The sequence below is a fragment of the Pipistrellus hanaki genome (assembly GCF_964339955.1).
Source record: "Pipistrellus hanaki genome assembly, chromosome: 2".
Lineage (NCBI taxonomy): Eukaryota > Metazoa > Chordata > Mammalia > Chiroptera > Vespertilionidae > Pipistrellus > Pipistrellus hanaki.
Window position 1 is genome coordinate 14,573,445 of NC_140504.1, and position 27,471 is coordinate 14,600,915.

The 27,471-nt window shown below is 39.9% G+C and overlaps 1 long non-coding RNA gene across 1 annotated transcript; it reads right to left on the reverse strand.

Annotated features, from left to right (window-relative positions):
* Positions 1-7: 7 nt before the first annotated feature.
* On the reverse strand, positions 8-27,471 carry LOC311617699. The gene is made up of 3 exons (XR_014794157.1): positions 27,415-27,471; positions 2,722-2,773; positions 8-87 (listed from the first exon to the last, which is right to left on the reverse strand). It is a non-coding gene; the product is annotated as an uncharacterized lncRNA (long non-coding RNA).

Sequence of the window (27,471 nt, forward strand, 5' to 3'; positions counted from 1 at the left end):
CCGGACAAGTCACTGTGGAGTCTTCAGATGATGCCAGCTTGGATGATCCCAGGTGAAATCAGGATAAGACCCTACAGGATCACCACCCTACAGATAATGAGAAATAATAAACCACTGCTTTAAGCCATCAGGTTTCATTCAGATTGCTTCATTATATAGCAGCAGGTAACCAAAATGTATCCTTTGCCCATTTTTCTGTTAGGCTAGTGATTTTTCCTTTTTAAAATTTTATTTTAATTCTAAAATCTACTTATTTTTCTAATTTAGATATAACTGACATGTAACATTAGAGTAGCTTGACAGGTACAACATAATGTTTAATATACGTATATATAGCAAATGATCAACACAATAAGTCTAATTAACATCTATCACTATGCATAGTAACAAAAATTTTTTCTTGTGATGAAAACTTTTAAGATCTATTCTTAGAAAGCTAGAAATGTATGAGTATTATTGACTACAGTCATCATGCTGTATATTAATTACATCCCCATTACTTATTAAAATCTCTTTTTTAATCATATATTTCACAAATATTTTCTTCCTGTCTACCAGTTGTTGTATCAGTCAGTATTCATCAAGAAAAACAGAACCTGCCCAGCCAATGTGGCTTAGTGGTTGAGCATCAACCAATGAACCAGGAGGTCATGATTTTACTCTAAATCCAAGCACATGCCTGGGTTGCGGGCTCGATTTCCAATAGGAGGTGTGCAAGAGGCAGCTGATCAATGATTTTCTCTGATCATTTATGTTTCTGTCTCCCTCTCCTTTTCTCTCTGGAAAAAAAAAAATCTATATATATAAAACCCTAAATGACTAGTTGACCAGTCGTTATGACACACACTGACCCTTGGTGGTCGGTGCACTGACACAGTGGGAGCGCAGCTCAACTAACCAGAGGGTGCCAGGCGCCAGGCACATGGCTGGCAAGCATAGCTGCAGTGGGCCACCTACTGCTTCGCACACTACTACATCCCTCAGGGGATGTCGAACTGCAGATTTCAGCGCAGGCCAGGGCCGAAACCTGCAGTCCAACATCCCCCAAAGGGTCCCAGATTGCAAGAGAGCGCAGGCCAAGCTAAGGGACCCCAACCACCTGCAGCCCCACCCCATAGCCAGCCCATTTGGCCCTAATCGGGGTGGGCCAGCCGGACCCAACCTGTGCACAAATTTGTGCACCAGGCCTCTGGTGTGTGTGTGTGTGTGTGTGTGTGTGTGTGTGTGTGTGTATATATATATATATATATATATATATATATATATATATATAGAACCAGTAGGAAATACATAGTACTGGTAACAAGGTTATGACAAGGAATTGACTTATGCAATTGTAGGAGCTGGATAAGTAAGTCCAAAATCCATAGGGCAGGCCTTACCAAATGAACTGAAGCTATAGTTCATGGGGTGAAATTTCTTCTCTTTCAGCAAACCCTCAATTCTTCTCTAAAGGACTTCCAATGGACAAATGAATCAGGACTACCCACGCTATCTGGGACAATCTCTTTTACTTAACGTCAACTAATTATGGACTTTAATATCTTCATTATACCTTCATAGCAACTCCTAGTTTAGTGTTTGACTGAATAACAAGTGAAAGCAAAAAACACAAGTCGGAGAAATTTTAGGAATTTAAGAAGCTTCTGGTAATGTAGGTCTATGTATACTTCCCACATAGAGTTCTAACCTCTAAAAGCACATCAAACCCATGTGTGTTGTTTCATTATCTTTGTATTCTTAATTTTTAGCATAGCACATGGCACACATTAGGCACTTTATAATCATTGTTAATTATCTGAAATCTGAATTAAATAAGGTGACAAACTTTTATAAGAAACCACAGAAAAATTTTCCACCAATGAAAGTTATTTGAAAGGCCTATCAAAATGAAAAGTGAGACTGGCCAGCATGGCTCAATGGCTGAGTGTCAACCTATGAACCAAGGAATCGAACAGTGACCTCCTGATGTATAGGATGACGCTCCCTTTCTCTCTGAAACCAATATATATATATATATATGTGTATGTGTGTGTGGATATATATATATATATATATATACACAAAGATATATACATAGATATATACATAGATACATAGATAGATACACACACACACATATATATACACACACTAGTATATATACATATACATATACAAATACATATACATATACATATACATATACATATACATATACATATACATATACATATATGAAAAAGAAAAAGTGAGTAGAAGAGTTATCCAAAAACTGAAATCATCCTAAATAGCAAAAGCCCAATATGAAAATTGGCTGAACAGCAGAGCTACCAGTAGCTATGAGGTGCACTGACCACCAGGAGGCAGACACTTAATGCATAAGCTTCCCCCAGCCTGCAGGCCCCAGGCCAGCCAAGACAATGCCAGCGGGAGGCGGGAGGGGGGGTGTGCAGATCATCCCACAGGATGGCCATGATTGCTGGCCAGGACTAGGAACCCAACTGTGCATGTATTTCATGCATTGAGCCTCTAGAAGTTTATAAAGAACCAAGTGTAAAAATAAAATCTAGGCTTCAGTGATTACACAGATGAATTTCAAGCCAATATGAAGATTATCAGAACCACAGGGATATAAATTGTATCCATGGGGAGACATTATGTTTACATGAAAAAACAATGAGAATGGATTAGAGAGTATGACCTTGAGCAAATAATTTAATCCATAAACAAATCACAAACCTGGATCACCCTCACTGGGAGCTTTTACTGCCTGTTCCCAGGACACGGAGCACTATGAGAGAAGACAGAGAGATATTCAGACTTCACAAAGGGTGGAGCATGGCAAATTCTTGCAGTCTAGCTTCACACAGGCCCTCTGTATTCAGCAATCTCATGCCCACAACCAGGTCTGCTCCTCTTGGTGATTAGTTCCAAAGTATATGGCTCTCTAACCACTATGCTGTACACCTGAAGCTAATACTAAATGATACTGAATGTAAACTGGAATTAGAAAATAAATGTTATTAAAAAGTAAAAGCTGAACAACAACAAAAACCAAATTTATCTTTCCTCCGCTGTCACCTGCTGCTCTCCCCCTTCTCTCTTGGCAAATGATTTCTCCTGATTTAATGAAAAGTGGAGACAGTGGGTCCATCAAGCTCTTGTCTTTTCTCAACCCTTGTCTCATCTTAGTGCACATCTACCTTTATGTCTATCCTTTCTTTTCAAAATCCTCCCCCCTCCAAAGGCTACTCTCTGCGTATGTCCTCGGTCCCACCCCTTCCTAATTTCTGTGGACCTTGAATCCCAGTCACCAAGCAAACCCCCCCCCCCCCCCCCCCGCCACTCGGGCATCTCTCCCACACTGCTGGATTCCTACATTTTTTTATGAGTTCAAATACGAAAATATATAGTCTAATGTTAAAACAAAGCATAATACAACAAAAGCCACCTATTGACTCTATTCATCTTCTAAGTACTGGGAAATTCCTCTGAACCATCAAATTTTGGCAAGTACTCTCTGCCTGAAAACTTTTTTCTTTACTCCACTTTATGATATCTTTAACTCCTTGAAAAGGATTGAGGGTTTCTCTCCTATCTATCTTTCAAGCCCATCTGCCACCCTTTATCATTTTTGATGGATGAATTATTCTCCCAAACCTACACCATTAAGGTCATCTTGCCAGTTTCTTCTAAATCTTTGCGCCTCACAACCCATCAGTCACCAAGTCCCGTCAATTCCTCCTTGACACTGACTTTTAGATGTGTCTCTTCTTCTTCGTTGCCCAAATCCCTGATGGTTTATGCTTGAGATACTGCAACTGCCTACCAGCTAGTTCTATAAGCTAAGAAATGCTGCATCAATAAATGATCCCAAAATCTCAATGGCTAACAGTAAGGAGGGTTTTATTTCAAGTTTAAGATATGGGTTGTCAGGGGACCCTGATTCATGCTTCTCCACCCTGAGATTCAAGTTGAAGGACAGCTCTTCTCTAAAACAAATGCCAGTCTCACTTCAAAGACGACTCGGCATTGAAAGTTTCTGCTTGGAATTGGTACAAATCACTTTTTACTGCTTCCAAATAGCATAGCTCCTTCTGTCTTAATGCTCTTCTCTCTACGGCCCACTCCATCCCAACCAGTACTTCCACTTCAAACCTATATATTCTTCAGCAATCTCAGAAGATATTTCCTGTGTTCATAAAAACAATCCATATCCCTCTCCAGTTATTCCTTCCCAAATTATTGTCTGTGCTCCACTCCATAGCAATTTAATATATCAATATGGATGCTAGTATATATTATGGCTAGTTTGTATATTATTTGCATCTATAAGGTGCAGTAAAAGTATATTTACACCTGTGAGGACACAAAACAGAGTTTGTTCTTATATTATTATTAATTATTGTATTATTTTCCATACAAACACCAGTAAACATATTTTTGTCCTATCCTTTATATATCTTATTTCTCCAACTGTATTATATATATGTTTTTGTGATCAAGGACAATTCTACACAGCTGCCACTTAAATTATGGACTTTTGCCTATTTCCAAACAAGCCTGAATGTCTCTGACATAAAGAAATTTCACCCTAGCCAGTTTGGCTCAGTGGATAGAGTGTCAGCCCTCAGGCTGAAGAGACATGGGTTCAATTCCGGTTAAGGGTATATACCTTGATTACAGGTTCCCTGGCCCTGGAAAGGGTGCATGCAGGAGGCAACCAATGGATGTCTCTCTCACACATCACTGTTTCACTCTGTCTCTCCCTCTCCCTTCCACACACTCACTCTCTCTCTTTCTCTCTCTAAAAAAAGAAAAAAAAAAAAAGAAAAAATATTCTTTGGTGAGGATTAACAAAACAAAAAAGAAATTTGTAATTTCTCTAAGGCACACCATGAAATAGCAATGTCCCTAAAGAGAATGAGCTTGGAGGGCAGTTTAGTGCAGAGTAAATGTGGCTAAAAGTGTTAGTTCTAAAGAAAGACTAGCTGGGTTCAAATCCATGACTCCACCACTTACTGGCTGGGTGGGACCATTAGCAAGTTACTTAAACTTTGTCTAAGATCTCAAAAGAGATTTTCTACTCTGATGATCAAAAATAAAGTATACAAAGAAACTCATATTTTCTAGTGGTACTTGCAAATCTGGTGTAAGGAAATACTTCCAAAATTTTCTAAGTTTTTATTATATTTCTTTTGTTTCCCTTAGCACTACGGGCTGCCCAATACCCAATTAAGATATTCAATACATATTTGTTGACTGGCAGAACCTCTCATCTCTCAGCTTCCAAATCTTAAAAATAGGAGTACTAGCTGTAGGACCTAAATTACAAACTTATTTTAAATACACAATTTTGAAATTGTTTCAGAAAACAAAATGAAATAAAAGATAACCATAAAAATTTCTTTTGAAGAGAATGAAAGTGAAAAATAGAACAATTCGGGTGATAAAAGAAAAAATGATTATGTAAATTTTTCTAATCAACATTTTAGAAGATAGAGGTCATTTGAGATATTTATGAAGAAAATATTATAACAACCATAAAAAATTAAAAGTGACCCAATGATATTTTTGCTTTAAAGTTAGAGAAGCAAAAAAATGACACTTTGAGAACACTATAAGAAAAAATCAAGTTCTTACAATGACTTGAATATAAAGAGAGAAAGAGGGAAAAGGACCATGGTTTAAAATAAGCCAAAGTTTAAAACATTTATGAAAACAATCTGTACTAAAATCCAGAAGGTTTAGAGAAGGATGGGGTGGTAGGAGAGTACATGAGAAAGACAAAGAGCAAATGAATGAACCAAATGTTAATGAATAGCTCCCCATTACCACTTACCAAATTCCGTTATGTGCTGAAAGATCTGTAACTCCAGAGCATGAACAAGTTACTTGTCCTGTTTCTCAGCATTTTATGATATATTTTTGTCCATGAATTCTATTTTACTTATTTGTACTTTTCTATAATAAAATAATTTTTCCAAGTTTGCCATTAAAACTGTAAGTTTGCAACTCCAGTGCAATGGAGTTTAGAATTGATGAATTAAGGGTGATAATATTCATATCATGAAAGTACACAATTGCAACCTGATGAAGACATCAGTTTGATGTATAAAAACTAGTCTGTGTCTGTTTCTGAAATATGTGGTCACTTAAAAGGAAAACATTGCTTCTGTAGATTTCCATTTGGAAGAAGTAAAATGTTCTTGACTGAATGTGTTGGCTTTGTAATAAAGGGTGTATTTCCTTCCAAAAGCCATTAGTTTACCAGTGTTTGATGTTAGAAATAGTAGCTTTCTGGTGAGAATAAAATTGTATCACCATTGGCTCTCATCTTGTATTTTAACTGGATTTCTAATAACTGATAATAAACATGGGTTCCAGGGTAGAACCTTTCAGTAATACTATCTTAGTATGGAAATGGAGACATAGATTAAGCCTACTTTCTTAAAAGATATCATAAGACAGATTTAAAAATATAACTCAGGCCGAAACCGGTTTGGCTCAGCAGATAGAGCGTCGGTCTGCAGACTGAAAGGTCCTGGGTTCGATTCCGGTCAAGGGCATGTACCCTAGTTGTGGGCACATCCCCAGTAGGGGGTATACAAGAGGCAGATGATCGATGATTGTTTCTCATCGATGTTTCTAACTCTCTATCCCTCTCTTCCTCTCTGTAAAAAATAAATTAAAAAGAAAAAATTGAAGGAATTTAAAAAATAAAATAAAAATATAACTCAGCATAGTTACTGTAATATCACAGTCCAGAACTAAACAAGTCCCACTGCCCTTCACACAGCCCAAACATGCCTTCTCCTTCTGTTATACCACAGGCTCTTGTGGCTTCCACAGCAATGGAAGTGGAGAGAGCTAGTTTCTGAAAACATGACTATCTTTTCATTATTCTTCTACTCAAGATGTTTTGTGGTACATGTTTTTCTGTAGCTTCAGCTCCAAAACTCTTTCTATTATGGACCCACAATTTCTTTTCTAACTTTAGCTTTCACGAAATTTGTATTTCTGCTCTAGTCTGTTTTCTGGATGCACCAGGATCATCACTTCTACATCTTCATACAAACTGTTTGTCCTTTCTCTCTGTATGTAAACCCCACTTTCACTTTAAGCTGGAGGTCCCCTTTCTGTGCGTAGTCTTCCCCAGGGACCTGAATTCATGTTGACCTTATCATCTTCAAAACTCTCTTAATCCTGGGGCATGCCACCCGCTCATTTGCATTAGTGATCTATACCTTTTATGGTTGCCATTGTTTTCATGTGTGCTAATCTTAGGATACCTGGGAGAGTATAAATTTATCAAAGGCAGGGATATAGTTTATTCTTATATATACACTGTGTAGTAAATTTTAATATATAACTAGCACAGGATTTGCTAGTAAATATGAATGTTAATGCTTACACAACCTTTACAGAGTTGAAAGATTAGAACAACCTCTCAAATTCAGGCTTTTAAGCTTGTTCATGATGGCCACCATGCCACTAAATCTATTTGGACCCACCATCTATTCAATATAATGTAAGAAGAATCACGAAATGCTTCTGCCTGACTCCACATGCACTTCTGCCTGTTTCCAATAACAATAAGCTAAATTTCTTTCTGTATTAAACTTAGCCTCACAAAAAAAGAAGACAATTTCTACTCTGTATTTTGGACAGGTAAAAGAGCAGCTACATCTTTTCTCTATCATTTTGGGTCTTCATTCATTCATTCATTGAACAACTGTTTACTGAAAACCTGCTATATACAAAGGATACACCTGCTAATGACCAGAATGCTATCATTTTATGATCCATTTCTTCACACATTGAAAATCTTCATAAATCCTCTATTAAACCAAGTACACCAAAACGAAGAAACATTTTGAACCACTACTAGTTAACACCTTTCCCAGGATCATCTGCCCACCTTGTTAGGGCAAGAAAGACACCTAGAGATCCAGGAACAGAGAAGGTGTTAAAAAGAAGATGTGATAAGTGCTAAAGAAAACATCACCTACAATCTGGTCTAAGAAATGACAAAATCTCCTTCTAAATTAGTGGGCAGGAATGTATTTAACTCTCTTTCACTTCCCTATTTTCCTAGGGCCAACTTCAAGTTTTCTTCACTCAGAGATATGTATATTTTTGAAGGATAGATCTTGGAAAGTCAAATTCTAAAATGAACCCAAAAAAGTTAAGCACAATCATCATCTGGTTACAAATCAAGTAATTGGGGGTGGGGTTGGGTGGGGAGCTCTTACTTCTTTGTTATCTACTGTAGCTTACTTAAATGCATTTCGAGATCCAAGCAGGTGTAGTCCTTTTGTCTATCCTAAAAGGGAAAATTATTCTTTTTTTCATTTCACAAAGGAAAAGCTAAGCTTTCATAAAATGCCAACACAAATTTCAGCACAGCTTATGTTTAATTAGTTGGACTAATATGAATGATCATCAAGTCTGGGGAAAGCCTGTGAACCTACTTTGTACATTTTCATCCTGATCTCTGAGAACTGAGCTGTGCAGCTTTGCTGCCCTCTTGAGGAGAACCAAGAATCATTGCATCTACTAACTGGACACTGTATTCGCATTACATTGCATTTATTGAAAGTGATTCGACAACTTACTGTATTAATGCACAAATTAAAATTATTGTAATGCATATTATCTTCTAAACATCTCATAGAACCTATTATTGCTACATTATTAAACTTCTAAACTAACCAATACAAGTTTTGGGGTCTGCAAGTTGCCCTTTATGGACAACTAACATGGAATAATCATTGATTAATCAGTTACAAAGTGTGTTACCTGTTAATAGTTCTGAATTCCCTGTATAAAGAGCACTGAGTACAATAACCCCAAAAGAGGAATCTTTCAAATTCATTATGAATTAATTTATTCCTTTATTTGCAAGTGAACTAAAAACGTGTGAATATTTTCCTAGTTATATAGCCATTTCTACAATTTAAATCTTTTTTCCCAATTCACAAGAATAGAGAAGCAAATCACATAATAAGTAGTTCCAATTTATTTATTCAACAAGATTTATGTGCTCTTTCTGCATAATGCCCAGGGTTGAGAAACTGATGAATTATTTCTCTTCTGACTGCCCCGTGATACTCTGTCTGATACCTCAAGTTTGTGACAAAACTTACACCCAACATGGAAATCAGCTATCAAGTGGCTTAGGTGCTTATCCATCCACATTCCTTCCCCACCTGAGAAATCAAACCATTAATATGTATTAATAACTCTTTGCCTGTACAGTTCAAAAAAAAATTAAAACTGGAGGAACTGGGAATCAACTTCCAGATTTTCTGCTGCAATCACAGCAGAAAATTGTGTTATGACAATGAGTAACCACTAGAGGTCGCATCAAATGGGCTATAAGGAGGCTGCCCTTGGGCAGAATGGATAAAACACAGTACCTGGATTGTCTTGAGTGCTTTCTTGTCCTCTCTCTTTCACCCCAGCCAGGTATCTAGTTCCACCTCCCTTCAGTTTTGTACAAATCTTTTTGGACAAATGCACTCTTTTCCTGAGACTTGTCAGTGTCTTGGGCTCTAGACTCTTCTTTTTATAATTCTTACTCCTAGAGTGTCTTACACCTGAGTCCCACTTATAGATAGGGTCCTACTTGATAAGGTAATTTCAAATTGTATTAATTAACTCAGACCATTGGCTTAATGGATAGCTGTCTGATACCTTTGTCTTCTTGTGTGGCTTTTTTTTTTTTTAACAGAGCCAAATAAAGATCTCCATGGCAATATAGTGCAGTGGTTAAGAACACACCAAATTGATTTTACACATATGATGGTGTACAAAAAAGAAAAACAGACTTTTCATTTGCTCTCTGAACCCATTAATTTCCACCCTAAACAACTGGAAAAGAACATATCAAGCAAGCATTATTGCTTTGTTTTTGTTTTGTTCTGTTTTGTTTTTGTCTTGCTCAGCTAAAAGTCCTTCCATCTCTTTCATACTGCGAAAAGTCCAGTCCAATCTAATCACATAACTGCAATCTTCAAGTTATAACTTCTCCCGTTTCTCAGCTCCATCATTCTTGGAAGCCTGAACTAGGTAAGTAGGATGCGACTGGCTTTCTTTCTCTCTCTTTCGAGGCCCGGCCCAGGCAAGAGGAATTGGCAGGAGAAGACACAGTTCTTACATGATGGTACAGCTGTGAACTTTAATCATTGCCCTCCGGTATTCATGGGTTTAGGGGAAAGCACTCAGAGAACCTCTCATTGAGTTACATCAGTGCCTCTCCTCCAGTAGACTACATATGTTTCCCTCTCTCTTGGGCTTCGACTGTCTGTGCTTCCTTTCAACACTCAGGGTACTCCAGGGTAGAATGCAGAACAGTGCAATAAATTCTCTGTGGCGTGACCTTTAACCAACCAGAGACAGCAGACATGAGGGACCTTGCAGATAAAATTCCTCCCCAGTCATCCTTCTAACAATGGTTTATTCTGAGGCACAGTTTTTCCTTGGTGGCCCTCTGGTGTGTCATCTTGAATTTGTTTCTTATCCTTCTCTGTCTCACCGCATGGGGATGTGCCTCCTAAATAAGCATTGTCACCTTCACTTTGCATAAGGCCCCCTATTTTTAATTGGACCCAAACTAGGCAACCAGAAAGAGCATCATATTTATTAAGTATCCCTGTAGTATGGAATAAATGAAAAAATAGATCAACTTTTATTTTAGCTAGAAAAAAACACACAGAAATCTGGAGTTCACATTGAGAAAATTTGATAAGGAACTGAAAGTTTATTAATAGTCACTGCATGATTCATTTTTAGACATATTCTTCAGTCCCCAAGCCGACACTCTATCCATTGAGCCAAACCGGTCTCGGCCCATTTTTAGACATATTCTGCATACCCAATCTGGTCCAGATCAATATCATCACTTGCCTAGACTTGAGGCACAAATTCCTAACTCTGATTTTACCTGCTTCAACCCATTCTCCTTACTGCTGCCAGAATGTCTACCTCAGAAGGCCACACTGCTGGTCTTTGGAGCCTCTATGACAGAAGTACCTCTCTCACCTTTAGACTCCTCAGGCATGAGACAAATATGAGTCCCTGTAAGTCTCAAACTGCATGAGACCCAAATGCTCCTAAACACCCTTCTCTTCTTTCAAAGAGAGGAGAAAAACAGCACACCAAAGAATTACCGGCTCTCAACTTAATAACCCCCAAGTCCCAAAGTTTAACTCAACATCTGCTTATCTCTCATACATGACATTTCAATGATAGAGGTGAGATGAAGGCTCCGCTCCACCTAGTCTTTCAGGGACCCAACCTCCTCCCATCTAGTGGCTGCCTCATCCCCTAGAACCTCTGCCTTTCACCTGCCAAAAAGCAAAAAGTGAAAGCTTAGAGGATTGTGCATGAAAGGTTCAGGACACATCACTTCTGCCAAACACCCCTCTGATTATTATTCTGTGTGTCAACATAGAGCAGTGGTCAGCAAACTCATTAGTCAACAGAGCCAAATATTAACAGTACAACAATTGAAATTTCTTTTGAGAGCCAAAAACCAACTTCTGCGCATGGGCCACGAAGTTTCAGTCACACTGTACATGCACAACCGCACGTGGTATTTTGTGGAAGAGCCACACTCGAGGGGCTAAAGAGCCGCATGTGGCTCGTGAGCCATGGTTTGCTGACAGCTGACATAGAGGATGTTTTGGATGAGATTGGTATTTAAAGCAGCAAACTTTGAGAAAAGCAGAACTGCCCTCCATAATGTGGGTAGGCCTCACCCAGTCAGTTGAAGACCTGAGAGAATAAAAATGACCAGCATCCCTGAGCAAAGAAAAAACTCTTCAATAGACCGCCTTTGGACTTCATCTGTACCACTGGCTCTCCGGCCTTGCCAGCCCTAACTGCAGATTTTGGACTCACCAGCCTCCAGAGGCTTGAGTCAATTCCTCATGATAAATTAGATGTATATGAATATGTCCTGATGCTTCTGTTCTCCAGAGAACATATGGCCTCTGACTGCAAGGGAGTTTGGAAACGTGGCTAGTATGCCCAGGAGGAAAAGAAGAGACATGAATAATGAGCACCAGCAATTTTTAAAATGGAAATCTGATCATATAACTTTCTTGTGATAAGTTTATCAGAGACCATTGCCCTAGAAACAATATTCAAACTCATTATCAAGTCACCGGTCCTCCAAATTATGATCTGTGTCTCCATCTCCAGCTGACCCTCTCCCACTAACAGAACACATTGTGATGAATTTCTTCTGATGGGTCTCACCCTCTGTTGACTCCAGGTCTTCCTTATACACTGAGAATAAAAGCTACCATTTATTGAGTACTTATTATCTGCCAAGCACTGTCCCCCAAAAGAGTTAAATGTATATCTCACTTAATTTTTACAACAACCCTATGAGGCAAGTATTATATCTACTTCACAGGTAGAAAAATGTGGTACAGAGGAGTCAGGTAATTCACCCACAATCAGACAGCAACTAAACAATGAATAAGGATTCAAATTCCTCATCTAACTTGAAACCCCCTTCACCTCCAGTTTCTCTTTATCATACCGTACCACCATCAGCCCCTTTATCTGCCTAACACCTTATCCTATTTAAGCATCTCTTCTTTCAGAAGCCATTTATGACTCAATAAACTTCACCAGGTCTTCTTGCTAAAGCTTTCCTAAAACCCTTTCTCTTTCCTATAATAGCATATTTATAGTAACTACTTGAGTAATTGTCCATCATCTCCCTTAGACTTAAGTTCAATGATGAAAAAGATACACACACACACACACACACACACACACACACACTGGAAAGAGGCAACAAGATATTTCATTTCCACTAGAAACAAAAAGACAAAACATGTCGTGTACTATCTATTTCTCATTTTCCCTCCAGGTCCACTCTTTACCCTTAGTCATAGTCAGTTTAGGCTGTTACCAGTGAAAATCCATGTGTCCAACATTTCAAAAGGCCAACACTCAAAACACCAGAGTTTGGAGTAAGGAAAGGTTTATTGATCAAGAAGATGGGAGTCCTAATAGTTCCTCAAATCTGTCTCAAGAAAGCACAGACTTCAGGCTTCTTTTATATTAAGCGAAGGGAGGGGCGAGAGTTGATAAACCACACAGAGATCTGGGAACCAACAGGGCTCCAGGAAGATGATGCAAAGGATCCAGTCCCAAGGTTCCTACAATTCTTTGATAAACAATACATACTTCCCTTACGCACTTTCTGGAAAGGGACTGCTTTTTTGTAACACTCAAACCTCAAGCAGAATTCCTCTAATGGTTAGCATGTCTCTATGCAAGACAAAGCAGATGCTATTGGCCCCAATGCCTGGGAGCAAAGCAGGAGTCAGAGAGACTGAGCCTGTCCCTGTTACAGTACCATAGAGGGGGTGGCTTATAAACAACAGGAATTCATTTCCCAAGAGTTATGGAGACTGGAAGTCTGAGATCATGGTGGCAGCAAGGTCAGATTCTGGTGAGAGCCCTCATCCAGTTTGAAATAATCCCTTATAAAATCCTCCCTCATAACAAAACTACCTCGCAAAGGCCCCACCTCTTCATGCCATCACATTAGGGATTAGACTTTCAACATAGGAATTTGCTGTAAACATCCAGTTCATTGTACCTTCTCTACTCTGCTCTGTGCCTATAGAGGCTGATTTCTGAGGGTCACATCAATGATCTCCCTTGCCCTCTGGCTTCTGCTGGGTTTGTCCAATGGGAGGACCCTGACAGGTAACCAGATGGCGAGAAAAGAGCAAAGTCAGAGGTATCTGCTCCTTGCACTTTCTCTGTCCTTCTACAGGTGGCCATAGCTCCTGTAGGACAGTCCTCTCATGAAAGCACTCCTTCCATTGTCTGGTAGACACCCTCTTGCTCCTCTCTACGGTCTCCATGGTCCCTTGTGATATTCCACGGTCCCTTGTTGAGTTTCCTTAACCCTTTCCCACACCTTTGAAAACAGTCCCTTCATTAAACTCTCCTTCATAACCCCATTTGAGTATTTGCTATCTCTTTCTTGCCAGGATCCTGATACACATTGTAGGAAACTAAGTAAGAAATGGGCAAAATTGCCCTGGATGGTGTGGCTCAGTTGGTTAGGGCACAGTCTAATGCAACAAAGAGTCGAAGGGTCGATTCCTGTCAGGGCACATACACAGGTTGCAGGTTCAATCCCTAGTTGGAGCATGTACTGGGAGGCAATTAACCATGATGTGTTGTTGTATCTCTCTCTCTCTCTCTCTGTCTGTCTCTCTTCTTTCCTCTCTCTCTGGAATCAATGAAAATCATATCCTCAGTGTCAGGATGAACTACCCCAATCTCTTCTGCTCAGAGATGTTTTCTGAAATATACATTGTTATAAGCTTTTCCCCATAGCTTTCCTTGGGGGCAGAGGACTAGCCAGTGTCTGCAGAGCAAGATAAGGAACTCTCCTCTCTTGCCTCCCTTGACCCACATCCTAACCCTATATTGCATACTTCTACCCTTTATAAGAAAACCTAACCATCCCCTAGGGGCTGACATGATGCACTGGCCCACTGTGAGAGAATGAAACAAAATTTCTTAAACTTTCACAACATCTTTTGGGCTGGCTCTTTTCAACGTGGGCCTAACACTCAGATGAAGATTTAAAAGAAGAAAGAAATGTGCAAAATTGTATGAAGAAATTCTAAAATACTATTAATGGACACACAAAAGTTGTGTGAAAAATGGAAATGCATACTATATTCTGGAGTAGGAAGAATCAACATAACAAAGGTGCAAATCTACATTAATCCATAATTTTACAATGATTCTAATAAAAATACTAACTTTAAACTAAGGAAGCTAATTTTAAGGTTTATATAAAAATATAACATGCAAAAATAAACAGGAAAATTCTGGGGGGAAAAAGAATAACAAGAAGGAGCAAACTTTACTGTTTATAAAGCTACAATACAGGGGTGAGCAAAAGTAAGTGAAACACAGAATTTCTTTTTGTATTATATATTTCTCCACACAAATAACTCTAAAAACTAGTTTTGCCTACCCCTGAATTAAGATTAGATAAAAAAAAAAAAAAGAATTGATAAAAAAAAATTATTGGGATATAAGGGAAAGTCCAAACATAGACCTAAGTAAGTAAAATAATTTAGTATATCATAAAAGCATTATTTCAAGTCAGTTGGAAAAGATAAATCGTTCAATAAATGTTTTTTGAAAATCTAGATATTAATTGAAAAAAGTTAACTTCCTTCTCTTTTTGCATTTTATTAATAGATTTATTAAGGCATAATGGATGGGCAAAAAACTGCAGACATTTAATATATACAATTTGATGAGTTTGGACGTATGCAGACTCCTGTGATATCATCACCATAATCAAGGTAATAAAAATATGCATCACCTACAAAAGTTTCCTTGTGTCTGTTTTTTATTCTGCTTGTGTTTTTTGTCTGGGGGAGGGGGTGGCAAAATACTTAACATGACATTTACCCTCTTGGATAATTTTTAGGTACACAACACTGTATTGTTAATTATTGACATTATGTTGCATAACAGATTTCCAGAACGTGTTCATCTTATATATATAACTTTATACCCACTGAATAACAACTGCCCTTTCCTCCATCTCCTAGCAACTACCATTCTGCTTTCTGCTTCCAGTATTTTAGATGCCTCATGTAAGTGGAGTTACACAGTATTTGTCCTTCTGTGAGTGGCTTACTGCACTTAGCATAATGTATTCCAGGTCCATACATGTTGCTGCTAATGACAGGATTTTCTTCATTTAATATATTTTAATTGATTTTTTTTTTTTAGAAAGAAAGGCAACAATCAACAGAATTTAAATATCAAGAAAGGCAACAATCAACTTTTCCACAGGAGTAGGATTGGGGCTGGGGTCTACGAATAGAGAAAGCTTGGAGAGAAGCAAGAATGACCATGATCCTCAAGAACCAGAGCATGGGGCAAGGACATTCCCATAAACTAAAAAGGGAGCAACAAAAGAGGAATCTGCAAAAACTCCTTTAGTCCTTAGATCAGAGCTCACACTGCCCAGATAGATGCCTGAAAGGCTCAATTCGGATTCCTCACTCGGCTACTCACCTATTAAATGACCTGAAGCAACTCACCCACCTCTGAACCAGCTTCCTTGTCTTATAAAAGGGAATAATTAATTTCCTTGGGTAACTACTTTGGAGAGAGGGGTATAAACTATGACCATGTATATTGAAGGACCACTGCCCTTTACCCTCCCCTGTCATGGGTGTCATTCTTATTCTTCCAGCCTCACTGAGTATCCCATTACTAGATCTATTTCTCCCAAACTTGGGCTCTAATTCTGCTCCTCCAGGCTGAGCTCTGCCTCACTTCCTTTTACTGATCACCTCCCAATACCCACCTCCCCAACCTCCCGCCAACCTGGCCTTATTCCTGAAAGCCTTCAGGTCTGTACTTCACTACTCCCAGCCCCGCTCCCACCAACACACACACACACACACACACACACACACACACACACACACACACACACACACGGTCCCAGCTCACAAAGCACCCCCAGAGAGGGATCCAGTGGATCCCACTTAACCTTCCTCAGTAACCATAGCGACGGCAGGGGAAAGACAGGTGGGTTCCCAAGTAAAAACTTTCAACACATTTTCTCATGGAATCACTGTCACACTTTTTGTCAGGCTCTATTTACTTTTGGTGCCATGTTTTTAGTACTCCATGTATTATACTCGGGGTTTATAAACAAATGTGAGATGCGCGTCTCTTTTCTTACATGAAAAATGCGTCTCTTTTCTTACATGAAAAATGCATTTGGTTTTCCACATTGAGAAAGGGACTTTGGGAACACACTCGAACAGAAGACTATTTGATCGAGTGTCAGTATTATTATTTTTGTTTCCTGAACTATGTCCACCAGAGGGCAGCAAAAAATTTTATATGTGAAGAACATTTACTCAATTCAGAAATTAAGAGCAAACCTTATTATTACTTGCAGATAAATAGGAAACTATTAGAGCCCTTGATGGCAACATTACTTCAAGCTTATGTCCCCAAAAAACTAATAATAACTAGCAGATTTTAGTTTTTAAGATTAAAAAAAAGCATCAATATATATGTTCCTATTTCTTTTTTGAAAGTCTTAAGAGTAAGGAGAAGTAGTATCATAAAGCTATAATTTTATAGTTTACTTCAAAGCCTAAATATTAACTTTCCTAGTAGTTGAATTTCTAGTTGGTTACTCATTGATCTGTTTAATATATATATTATTATCCCCTGTCCAAACATTGTGCTAGCAACTACCACTTCTGAGGCATAGCTTGATCAGTCAGGGTTCTCCAAGAAACAGAACCAATAGGACAGATGTATGATTTATTTCAATAAACTGACTGATGTCATTAAGGAGACGGGCAAGTCTGGAACCTTTAATGGGAGGCCAGCCAGAGGGAAATTCAGGCAGGAATTGCTGTTGTGAGGCAGAACTTCTTCTCTAGGAAATCGTGGCTTTTGCTCTTAAGGCCTCCAACCGACTGGGTGAAGCCCATTCACATTATCAAGGCCCATCCACATTAATGTCCTCTACCCAAAGTCAATTGACCATAGATGCCAATTAGCCACATCTACAAAACGCCTTCATGGAGGCACCTAGAGTTTCATTCAATACCTGGGTATCACAGTCTAGCCAAGATGACCCATCAAATCAACCATCACATTGCTCCAAAGCATCTCCCCTGTCCAGGTGCCCTGTCCGGGATATGCCATCCTCAGAAAACCATGCTTTGAGTCACGGATCATCCTGAAACATTTACATCCCTGGTAGGTTAATACACCCATTAGGCTCCTGTAAGTATTTCTCTCTTTTCCACGTCCAATGCGGCTAGAAAGTGGGTCCAGTTCCTGAGTAAAGGAGCTGGGGATTGAGAAGTAAAAGAAACAAAACGGAAGGAAAACGCTGGGACCGGGTAGGACCACTGTCCTCTTCTGGAGGGACAGGGACCCAGAGCCAATCCAGCAAGTTTATTTTATACCCCGAAATACCAGGAAGTTTCACCAAAAGTTAGGATCAAAGGAGATTATTTGCATTCTTGAGGAGGCTGAGCATTCCTGGTGCTTGATTGGATTTACATATCAAAGACCCAACACCTGGGCAAAGGTAAGAGTCAGTGCTGATAACACATCTGCCTTTTTGGTAAATGTGTATTCAAGACGTGGCTTTGAGTCTCGCCTTGGGTTCAGCTGACAATAATTAAAGAAATGCCCAAGCACATACATTCCTCCAGGCAGAAGGAAGTCATGGCATCCTGAAAGCTCTGAGTAGCAGCAGGTTCAGAAATGCTAAAAGGGAAGCAGTGACACCCTCCACCACCACCACTTTCCTGATTTCACATACAATTTCCCCTCTCCATGGGTGTGGGGATTTGGGGTATGTTGTGACAAACTATGTGGTCGTTTTTTAGAAACTGCGTCCACCTTTTAACTTGGCAACTAAGCAACGGCAGCGTGATGCCCCACTCTCTAACGCCTAGTCTATGCGCTGTGCAAAGTTTCAGTTCAAAGTGCTTTGCTCACTGTGCTTCAATAAAAAGATCATCAAAAAGAATGCATAACTGACTCTAATGAAGGGGAAACATGAGGCAAATCGAAAATGAGAAATATTCTATTAAAAAGGGAGGAAGGAGTGTGCTCTTTAAAAATGTCAATGTCGGAGACGACAAAAATTAAAGGCAAAGACAAAGATTAAAGAATACTACAGAGACAATTAAAATCAGAATGCCATCCTAAACTAGACACTGTACCAGGCAGAAAATAATGCTATGAAGGACAGTGTGGGGTCAGTTAACACTGGAATACAGGCAGTGGGTTGGATAAAGGTGAGAGTTTGGACTTCTTTGTTTGCTGTGCTGTGTTTTTTGTCTGTCTTGTTTAGTTTTTGATAATTGCTATGATTGTGGGTGATAGAGTGTCCTCATTGTGAGGGGAAGATTGTGGAGGAAAAAATATGAAGAGTATGTATATATATGAGAAGAAAGAGCAAGAGAAGAAGCAGATGGAACAAAATGTAGGTGAACCAGGTGAGGAGCATACAAGTGTTTTTTATACTGTTTTCTCAACTTGCCTCACCTTAAAAATATTTCCAAATAAAAAGATGTTTTAAAGTTTACCATAATTCACTATGCTCCATTGTAAGAAATTCATTCATGTGCTTTACTTTTTAATATATATATATATATATATATATATATATATATATATATATATATATATAATTGATTTTTTTACAGAGAGGAAGGGAGAGGGACAGAGAGCTAAAAACATCAATGAGAGAAAAACATTGATCAGCTGCCTATTGCATACCCCCCACCAGGGATGTGTTCGCAACCAATGTACATGCCCTTGACCAGAATCAAACCCGAGACCTTTCAGTCCGCAGGCCGACGCTCTATCCACTGAGCCAAACCGGTTTCAGCTCATTCGTGCTTTAAATTATCAGTGATATTGCTTTGGGAAATCAACTCATAAGGATTCTTTCTAGCTCACACCGTATCACATCACGGTCCACAAGAGTAGCAACGGGGGAGGGGAGACTCTGTCCTATGCCCACAGTTTTGGGGCCAGGGTCCTTGCCACCAGGGGCCTCAGCCTCCTTTGGTTTCCTAGAGTCATGGACTAAAAGAGACCTGCCCAGGGGAGGTTCTCCATGTGCCATCTGGAAATGGTTCCATCATTCCCATTCACTGCCATTGCTCAGAACCCTCCGTGGCAACATCCACCTGCAAGAGAACCTAGAAAGCGTGGCCCACTGGAGGCTCAGGAAGCAGAAGACAGTACAGAGGACGGGGAGCACCTGCATTTGCCATAATCGGTACCTTGTTTTACAGAGATTTGGGAAAATAGCTTCTCCTGAGGTAAGCAAGCACAGAAAACTATGCATGTAAATCTTGACACCAAAAACCATCTCTCTCTCTCTCTCTCTCTCTCTCTCTCTCTCTCTCTCTCTCAACTCTTTCTCCTCATGGAGAATAAACAGTCAACATGGCACAGTGAAGGGGAATTAAAAGGACCCTGGTATCCAAAACTGAGTTTTAAGATGCAGCCACTGAAATTCTTCTGCATGTGGGCACTATGGCATCTACAATAGGAACCCAGGGCCCCTGTGCCCACAAGAGCTGGGCTGACGCTCGGGGAGGATGACCACGTCTGGGGTGAGTTTCTCAGGGCAGTGGGCTTACTCCTCCCGTCTGTCCATTCTCCTCTTTCCCAGCTTTATTTTTCTAAAAACATCTCAAATCATGTTTGTTTCATGAAACCTCTTTGCTCCAGATCACATAAATGTCTTTCTGTTTGTCTCTTATTGAATCGCTAGCTGGTGTGAAATGTTTTAGATTGTGACACCACTTTTGTGTTTATAATAATTAATCAGCCCAACCTGTGTGGCTCAGTTGTTGAGCATCACTAGACACTGTACCCAGAGGGTCAGGGGTCCAATTTTCGGTCAGGGCACATGCCTCGGTTGCAGGCTCGATCCCCAGTAGGGGGCTTGTAGGAGGAAACCAATCAGTATACTCTCTCGTCATTGATGTTTCTATCTCTCTCTCCCTTCCTCTCTTTGAAATCAATAGAAAATATTTTTAAAATAATAATAATATAATAATAATATTCAAGGTTCAGGAACATAACTGGTCTCTATTTTGTACACATTACACTTAGGCCATTGTTGGGCCCATAAAAGGGGATGGAAAACTATTTGTTACTCCATTTGTTTCCATTTCTGGAGTTGGGCAAGAGGGGTTAAGAAAAGGAAATGTATGCGTTTGCCACCAGCCCACTCTCCCAAACAAGGGCCAGTGACACCTAGCTAATAGTTAAGCATAGTCACTTAAATAAAGTGCTAAGGCAGCCCTAGCCAGTTTGGCTCAGTGGATAGAGCGTCAGCCTGCAAATCAAAGAGTCCCAGGTTTGATTCCAGTCAAGGGCATGTACCTCATTGCAAGCTCTTCCCCGGGCCCTGGTCGGGACATGTGCAAAAGAAAGCCAATCAATGTGTTTCTCTCAACACTGATATTTCTCTCTGTCTCGCTTCTCTAAAAATCAATGGAAAAATATCCCTGAGTGAGGATTAAAAAAATAAATAAAGTGCTAAGGCATACTTTTTAATCACATTCACTTTCCCCCTCAAATCCTCTATGGAGTTCTTGGTGATCTCTAAAAGAAATGACTGTGATCTAGTACTCCAGATTGAAACGAGCACAGCAAAGGCCCACCTGGACAATAGGCGGTTCCCAGGTTCTGCTCCTTGGGGCTCCAGATGTAGACATCTGTTTTCAGGTAGCATCTGCCCAGGCATAGCCACCTAAAACACCCTGTGAAGCAGACTTCAATTCAATAATTCTGTGCCAATAAAAGGGTTAAGTTAGACAGAATGGATCTGTGCTGTAAAATAAAAATGACATATATTTTATACGGTGTCCCCCAAAAAATGTATATAGCCCTAGCCAATTTGGCTCAGTGGATAGAGTATCAGCCCACAAACGGAAGGGTTCTGAGTTCTATTCCAGTCAAGGGGCATGTACCTCAGCTGCAGACTCGATCCCCAGTCCTGGTCAGGGTGCATGCTCACTGGAGGCAACCAATTAATGTGTCTTTCTCACATTGATGTTTCTCTCTGTCTCTCTCCCTCCTTTCCACTCTCTCTAAAAATGAATGGGAAAATATCCTCTGGTAAGGATTAACAAAATAAACAAATAACAGATCAGTTTGTTGTTGTTTTTTAATGTATACACACTGTAACAGCTGATAGCTCGATTCTGAAAATGAAATATACTTTAATAAACATGGCCTTCATAATTACTCTAAATATATATATGTGTGTGTGTGTGTGTGTGTGTGTGTGTGTGTGTGTGTGTTTAGGGGGGTATCCCATACTTCACCAATCCTATATAATAAAAGCCTAATATGCTAAGTGTTCAACCATTCATTCGACCAGTCACTATGACACACAATGACCACCAAGGGGCAAATGCTCCAACTGGTAGGTTAGCTTGCTGCTGGGGTCTGGCCAATTTGGACTGGGCTAGACAGGCCAGACACACCGTGGAGCCCTCCTACAGCCCCTCCGCTGCACCAGTGGGGTCTCTCGGCCTGGCCTGCGCCCTTTTGCCATCCTGGACCCTTCGGGGGATATCAGAGAGCTACAGGCCACCAGTGCACCTGTGCACCAGGCCTGTAGCAATAAATATAATCAGAATTATATATCGAACACAAAACATGAATGGCATACAGAGAAATTCTAATACGAATTTCCAATATTTTCCTTAATATGTGGTGAAAACCCTGAGATGACTCTGAAGAGAATCCTCACTGTTGGGCTCTGACCTCAGTTCAGTTTCTCTTGTCTCCTGCCTGCACAGTTTCTGTTGAAAGCCACACACTGTTGTGGTTTTACAGGCACGCACCAGAGGCCACTTCCTTCCAGCGGAATCGTTACTCTTACTTTGCTCATGGGCTGGCTCAGTGTTCCATTTAATATCACTCTTACAGTTATGCTGTTAACATGGTTGTCTTCACTGCTCTCCACTGTACCTACAAAGTGCCATCTGCCACTTGTCTCCATTCTGAGCCCCTGGTGCCAACTGGATCCACTCTGTGTAGTGGTGATGGAGAGGGCTTTTTCCCCTCCCATTTGAAGACAAATAAATGAATGAGAGCAGGGTTGATAAGACACCCCTCTCCCAGAAAGTAACAGGGAGGCCATGCGTACTGCCCCCGAAATAGCATCAACGTTCACCCTAGAAGGTGCAGCTCAGGAGTACTCAACTGTATCACGCTCAGTATCAAGTGGGCAACAGTTCACATTTTCACAAATTATGTTTCTAACGTTCATATAACAAAGACTAACATAAATTCTTGGTCTCACTTAATAAACATCAGCATTTGCAATAGTCTTTCATGTGAGGGAACTGGGCCATCATGCGCTAAGGTGGACAGGATCATGAGACATTCACACTTCTCTGCACATTTCCTACCTTCAATCCACTCAGTCAGTTACTACACAACTCCCAAGGTCACGGAATTCAACTTAACAAGGGTCCATGAGAGCTTCACTCTGCTTTGTAACAAACACACTAAAACTTTTATTTTGCTCAGTCCTCATACAAATCTATGTCAAAGGCAAAATCGCATGAGGTATTCATCACAACTCTTTGAAAAATTATTCCAAATGCATGCCCTGACATGGGTCAAAAAGACCAGTTGCTACAAGGAAAATGACATGCTTTAACTGGTTTAAAATCTTACAGGCAGCAATAATAAATATGGAGGCGTTTCTTATGCCACATACAGTAGCATGAATTTTTAGAAGATATACCTACACAGGCTTTTGGCTAAGGTAAATGAGTTCAACCTGTCACTTAAATCATATCTTCTATGATGAAAATTATGCTGGTTAATGTGTTGTAATTACCATTCATCATTCAAATAGAGAAATTCAGCTCATTTGACAGCACCTAACCCAGATCAATACTCATTTTCCACTGCCTTTATTTCCACCTTTGTCAAAACTGACAGGTGCAATAGTACACTTATAGCACTCAGGCAAATAGTATTCAACTGTTAGGATTTTGTCTTAGAGTAACTGAATTTTAAGTTTCATGGATCATTTTGATTAAGGATCACTCTGCTTCTAAAAGTCTATTTTAAATTTCAAACATAATCATGGTGTGCTATGTGCTATGGATAATATGAAATGAGTATCAGAACCCTTTGTATTAGTCAGGGTTCTTTAAAGAAACAGAACCAATAGAATATGTGTATACATAAAGAAATCTATTTAAGGAATTGGCTCGCTCAACTACGGAGACTGAGAAGTCCAAAGATCTACAGCCCCCAGACTGGAGACCCAGAAAGAGCCAATGTTTCAGTTTGTGTCTAAGACAGAAAAAGACCAATGTCCCAGCTCAGAACAGCTAGGCAGGAGGATATTCCTCTTACTCAGCCTTTTCCTTCTGGTTAAGTCTTCTATTGATTGGATGAGGTCCATCCACATTAGGGAAAGCAATCAGCTTTCCTCAGTCTACAGATTCAAATTAATTTCATCCAGAAGCACCCTCACAGACTCAGCCAGGATAATGTTTGGCCAAATGTCAAGGCATCCTAAAGTCCAGGCAAGTTGACACACTAAATTACCCATCACATCCATAGACACAAAAAGCTTATTATTCCTGGAAGAAATGAAACAAATAAAATAAATAGTGTTAAACAATGACAAAATAACATATAATGAAGTACTAAGTTGAACATGATGCCTTTCATTCCTATCAAATTTCAGAAAGGGAGTAAACAGAGACTTTCTGATTAACTAATTATATGTTTTATTAAATGTTTTAATTTGTCTACACATGATTAAATCCAAAGAATTAAAGGGTTGATTATCCACCAACAAAAATAAGAACTAAAATGACTTTTAAAAGACACACCTCAAACATAGATATAAGGAGAAAAATAACAGACTGCTTCAACATTTTTCCAGTCTAAATTTCCAAATCATTTTATAGCTCCATGTGAAAGATTGCTTTAGCTAAGAGAAAATGGCTTTTGATGCCACATATTCCAAAAAACACCTGCTGGCCTTAAGTGTTTCAATAAATTACTCGGCCTGCTGAGAATTCTTAGGGTATACATTTTATATTCATGACATCTCAAAAAATTTTAGAGATTTTCAGCAAAAGGAATAAGGCAAGTGATGCTAAGTCAAATAGTCTCTGGAAGTAACAGCTATTATTCGCCGTGTTAGTTTGCTGCCCACTACCCACCAGGTACTATTTTTTCACTGGCAATATTTTAACGAAGTGGTACCAAGATGCCACATTGTCATTTCCCCAAGGATTAGTCAATGGCATGTAAACCATCCCCTGGCCAATACTGACAGCAGTTTTAACTAAGAACTAATAATAGAAAATATTATGCAAAAGATTGACAATATCTTTCTAAACTTACTTGAAGATAGCAATTCCAAATAGCTTTAGGAATCATCAAATTGTCTGTTGCTGAAAACCCATCACATTTCTTCAGTTCATGCTGGTGTGGCTCAGTAGTTGAGGCCAACCTACAAACCAGGAAGTCACAGTTCGATTCCCGGTCAGGGGCACATGCCCAGATTTTGGGCTCAATCCCAGTAGGGGATGAGCAGAAGGCATCTGATCAATGATTTTCTCTCATCATTGATGTTTCTATGTCTCTCTCCCTATCCCTACCTCTCTGAAATCAATAAAAATACCTTTTTAAAAATAAATTCAATGCTCAATAAGGTCAAGAAATACTGAACATAATTTTTCTCTCTTAGAGAGTCACAAAGTATATTTGAGTATGAAGTTGAAAGAAAGTAAGACATCAAAAATTAAACAGAAAAGAAACAATCAAATTGGGTCAGAAAGGAGTGCTCACATGACGGAAAAAAAAATGCTGACAATGAATATGATTTTTCCCAAGGAATAACTGAATGCACTCAACTCTTGGAGGGTCCTTGGAATTATACAGTCCTTCGGGTGGATAAAACTCACCTGATCCAGAGAGTTTTCATTTATTGGAGATAGGCCATCAAAGACTTTCCTCCATTAAGATGTTTTATAAGATTATGTCACTATTGGAAGATAAACACCTGTACTCGCATAGATAAACACCTGTACTCGCTGCCTCCCACAACCACATCAAAATTACAACTAAAATCCAGAACAATCATCATCCAGAACAACCTGAAAGCTGGCTGAATCAAAGTCCCACAACTAGACAAGTAAAGAAGAAAGCACACTGAGACTGTCAGGAGAGGTGGAGGCATGGAACAGAAGGGACATCATCTCTGCAGAGGCTACCCAAAGGAGGAATGGGTCCCAGCCCCACTCCAGAGCCCCAGCTCAGGATCCCAGAGCTTGGAAAAGAAATCTCTATGGGCAGTAAAAACTATGGGCTGTAAAAACCAGTGCAGATTGGGGCTCAGTGACACAGAGGCTACTGGAGACCCAGCTGTTCCTCTTAAAAGGCGGCACCACAAACTGAACTTACAAGGTCCCACTTCCTCTGAACTCCAGCACCAGGGCAATGCTCTGGGGAACACAGACACATATGAGGAGGAACTGGATTGTCTGGCACCCAGGCAGGAACTCGGGGGCAGCTTTATCCCAGATGGAAGTGCTCACAAGAATCATTGTTCCTATGCTGGGACCTCCCCAGTCACAGAGCTGACTGGCAGCCATTTCTGTTTGCTCCATCCTAGTGATTCCCTAAGACCCCACCCCATCCAATTTTCAAGCCAACCCAAGCTGCTTGCAACAGCTTTTGCATATGAATGATCTTTCCTTGATCAGGGTAAAATCTGTCAAACAAGCTGCAGCTGGGTCAGGGAGCCACAAACCTATCAATAAAAGGCCCAAGACCCAGCACCAGCACCAACCTGCCTTGCTTCACAGCTGGGCCTCATCTGAGCACTTCCAAACCCAACACAAAGAGGAGGAATCTGCAGATCTCTCTGTAACTCCTGCTGGGTGGTCCCAGGCAGTGGCTGACTTTGCACCTCCCTGAAGACCCAAGAGCCAGTGCACCCAGTCGTCAGTATCAGATTACAATTCTACACATCCATAAGTGACACACTCACGGGGCAGACTCAGTGAGCACCAAAGCCCCACTGAAACAAGTCCTGCTCAATAAGGGTGTCTTCTATACAGCTGCTTTCCCACTGTAGTCACATCTGGTTCTCACAGAAAATTGGCCTGGAGGTCAATTCCTGCCAGTGACACCAACAGTAATCAAGGTTCAAGTGGAACAAGACTGTGCTCACAGCCCACAAAGGGGTATACCTAGAACGTCCAGTTCAGGTGACTGGGGAGGCTGAGCCACTGGGCCCTACAGAACACCTACTACACAAGGCCACTCTACCAACTCAAGGAGACATAGCAGCTCTACCCAATAAATAGAAGGGGGGGGGGGCGGGGAGACACACAGAGAAGCAGCCAAAATTGGAGACAAACATGTCACAAATGAAAGAAATAGAAGAAAGCAAATTACTGGATATACAGTTCAAAACCACAATTAGGAGGTTACTCAAGAATCTTCTAGAAACCTACACACACACACACACACACACAAAAAAAAAAAATAGTAAATTAAGCATACACTGACTGAAATAAAGAATAATATACAGGGATTCAACAGCAGAGTAGATGATTCCAAGGATCAAATCAACGATTTGAAATATGAAGAAGCCAAAGACACCCAACCAGAAGAGCAAAAAGAAATAAGAATCCAAAAATATGAAGATAGCATAAGGAACCTCTGGGACAACTTCAAGCTTACCAACATTCCCATTATGGGGGTGCCAGAAGAAAAGAGAGAGCAAGATACTGAAAAACCTATTTGAAGAAATAATGACAGAAAACTTCCCCTTACCTGGTGAAAGAAATAAGATTCACAAGCCCCTTATTAAAGCATTACAATGAAAATGCT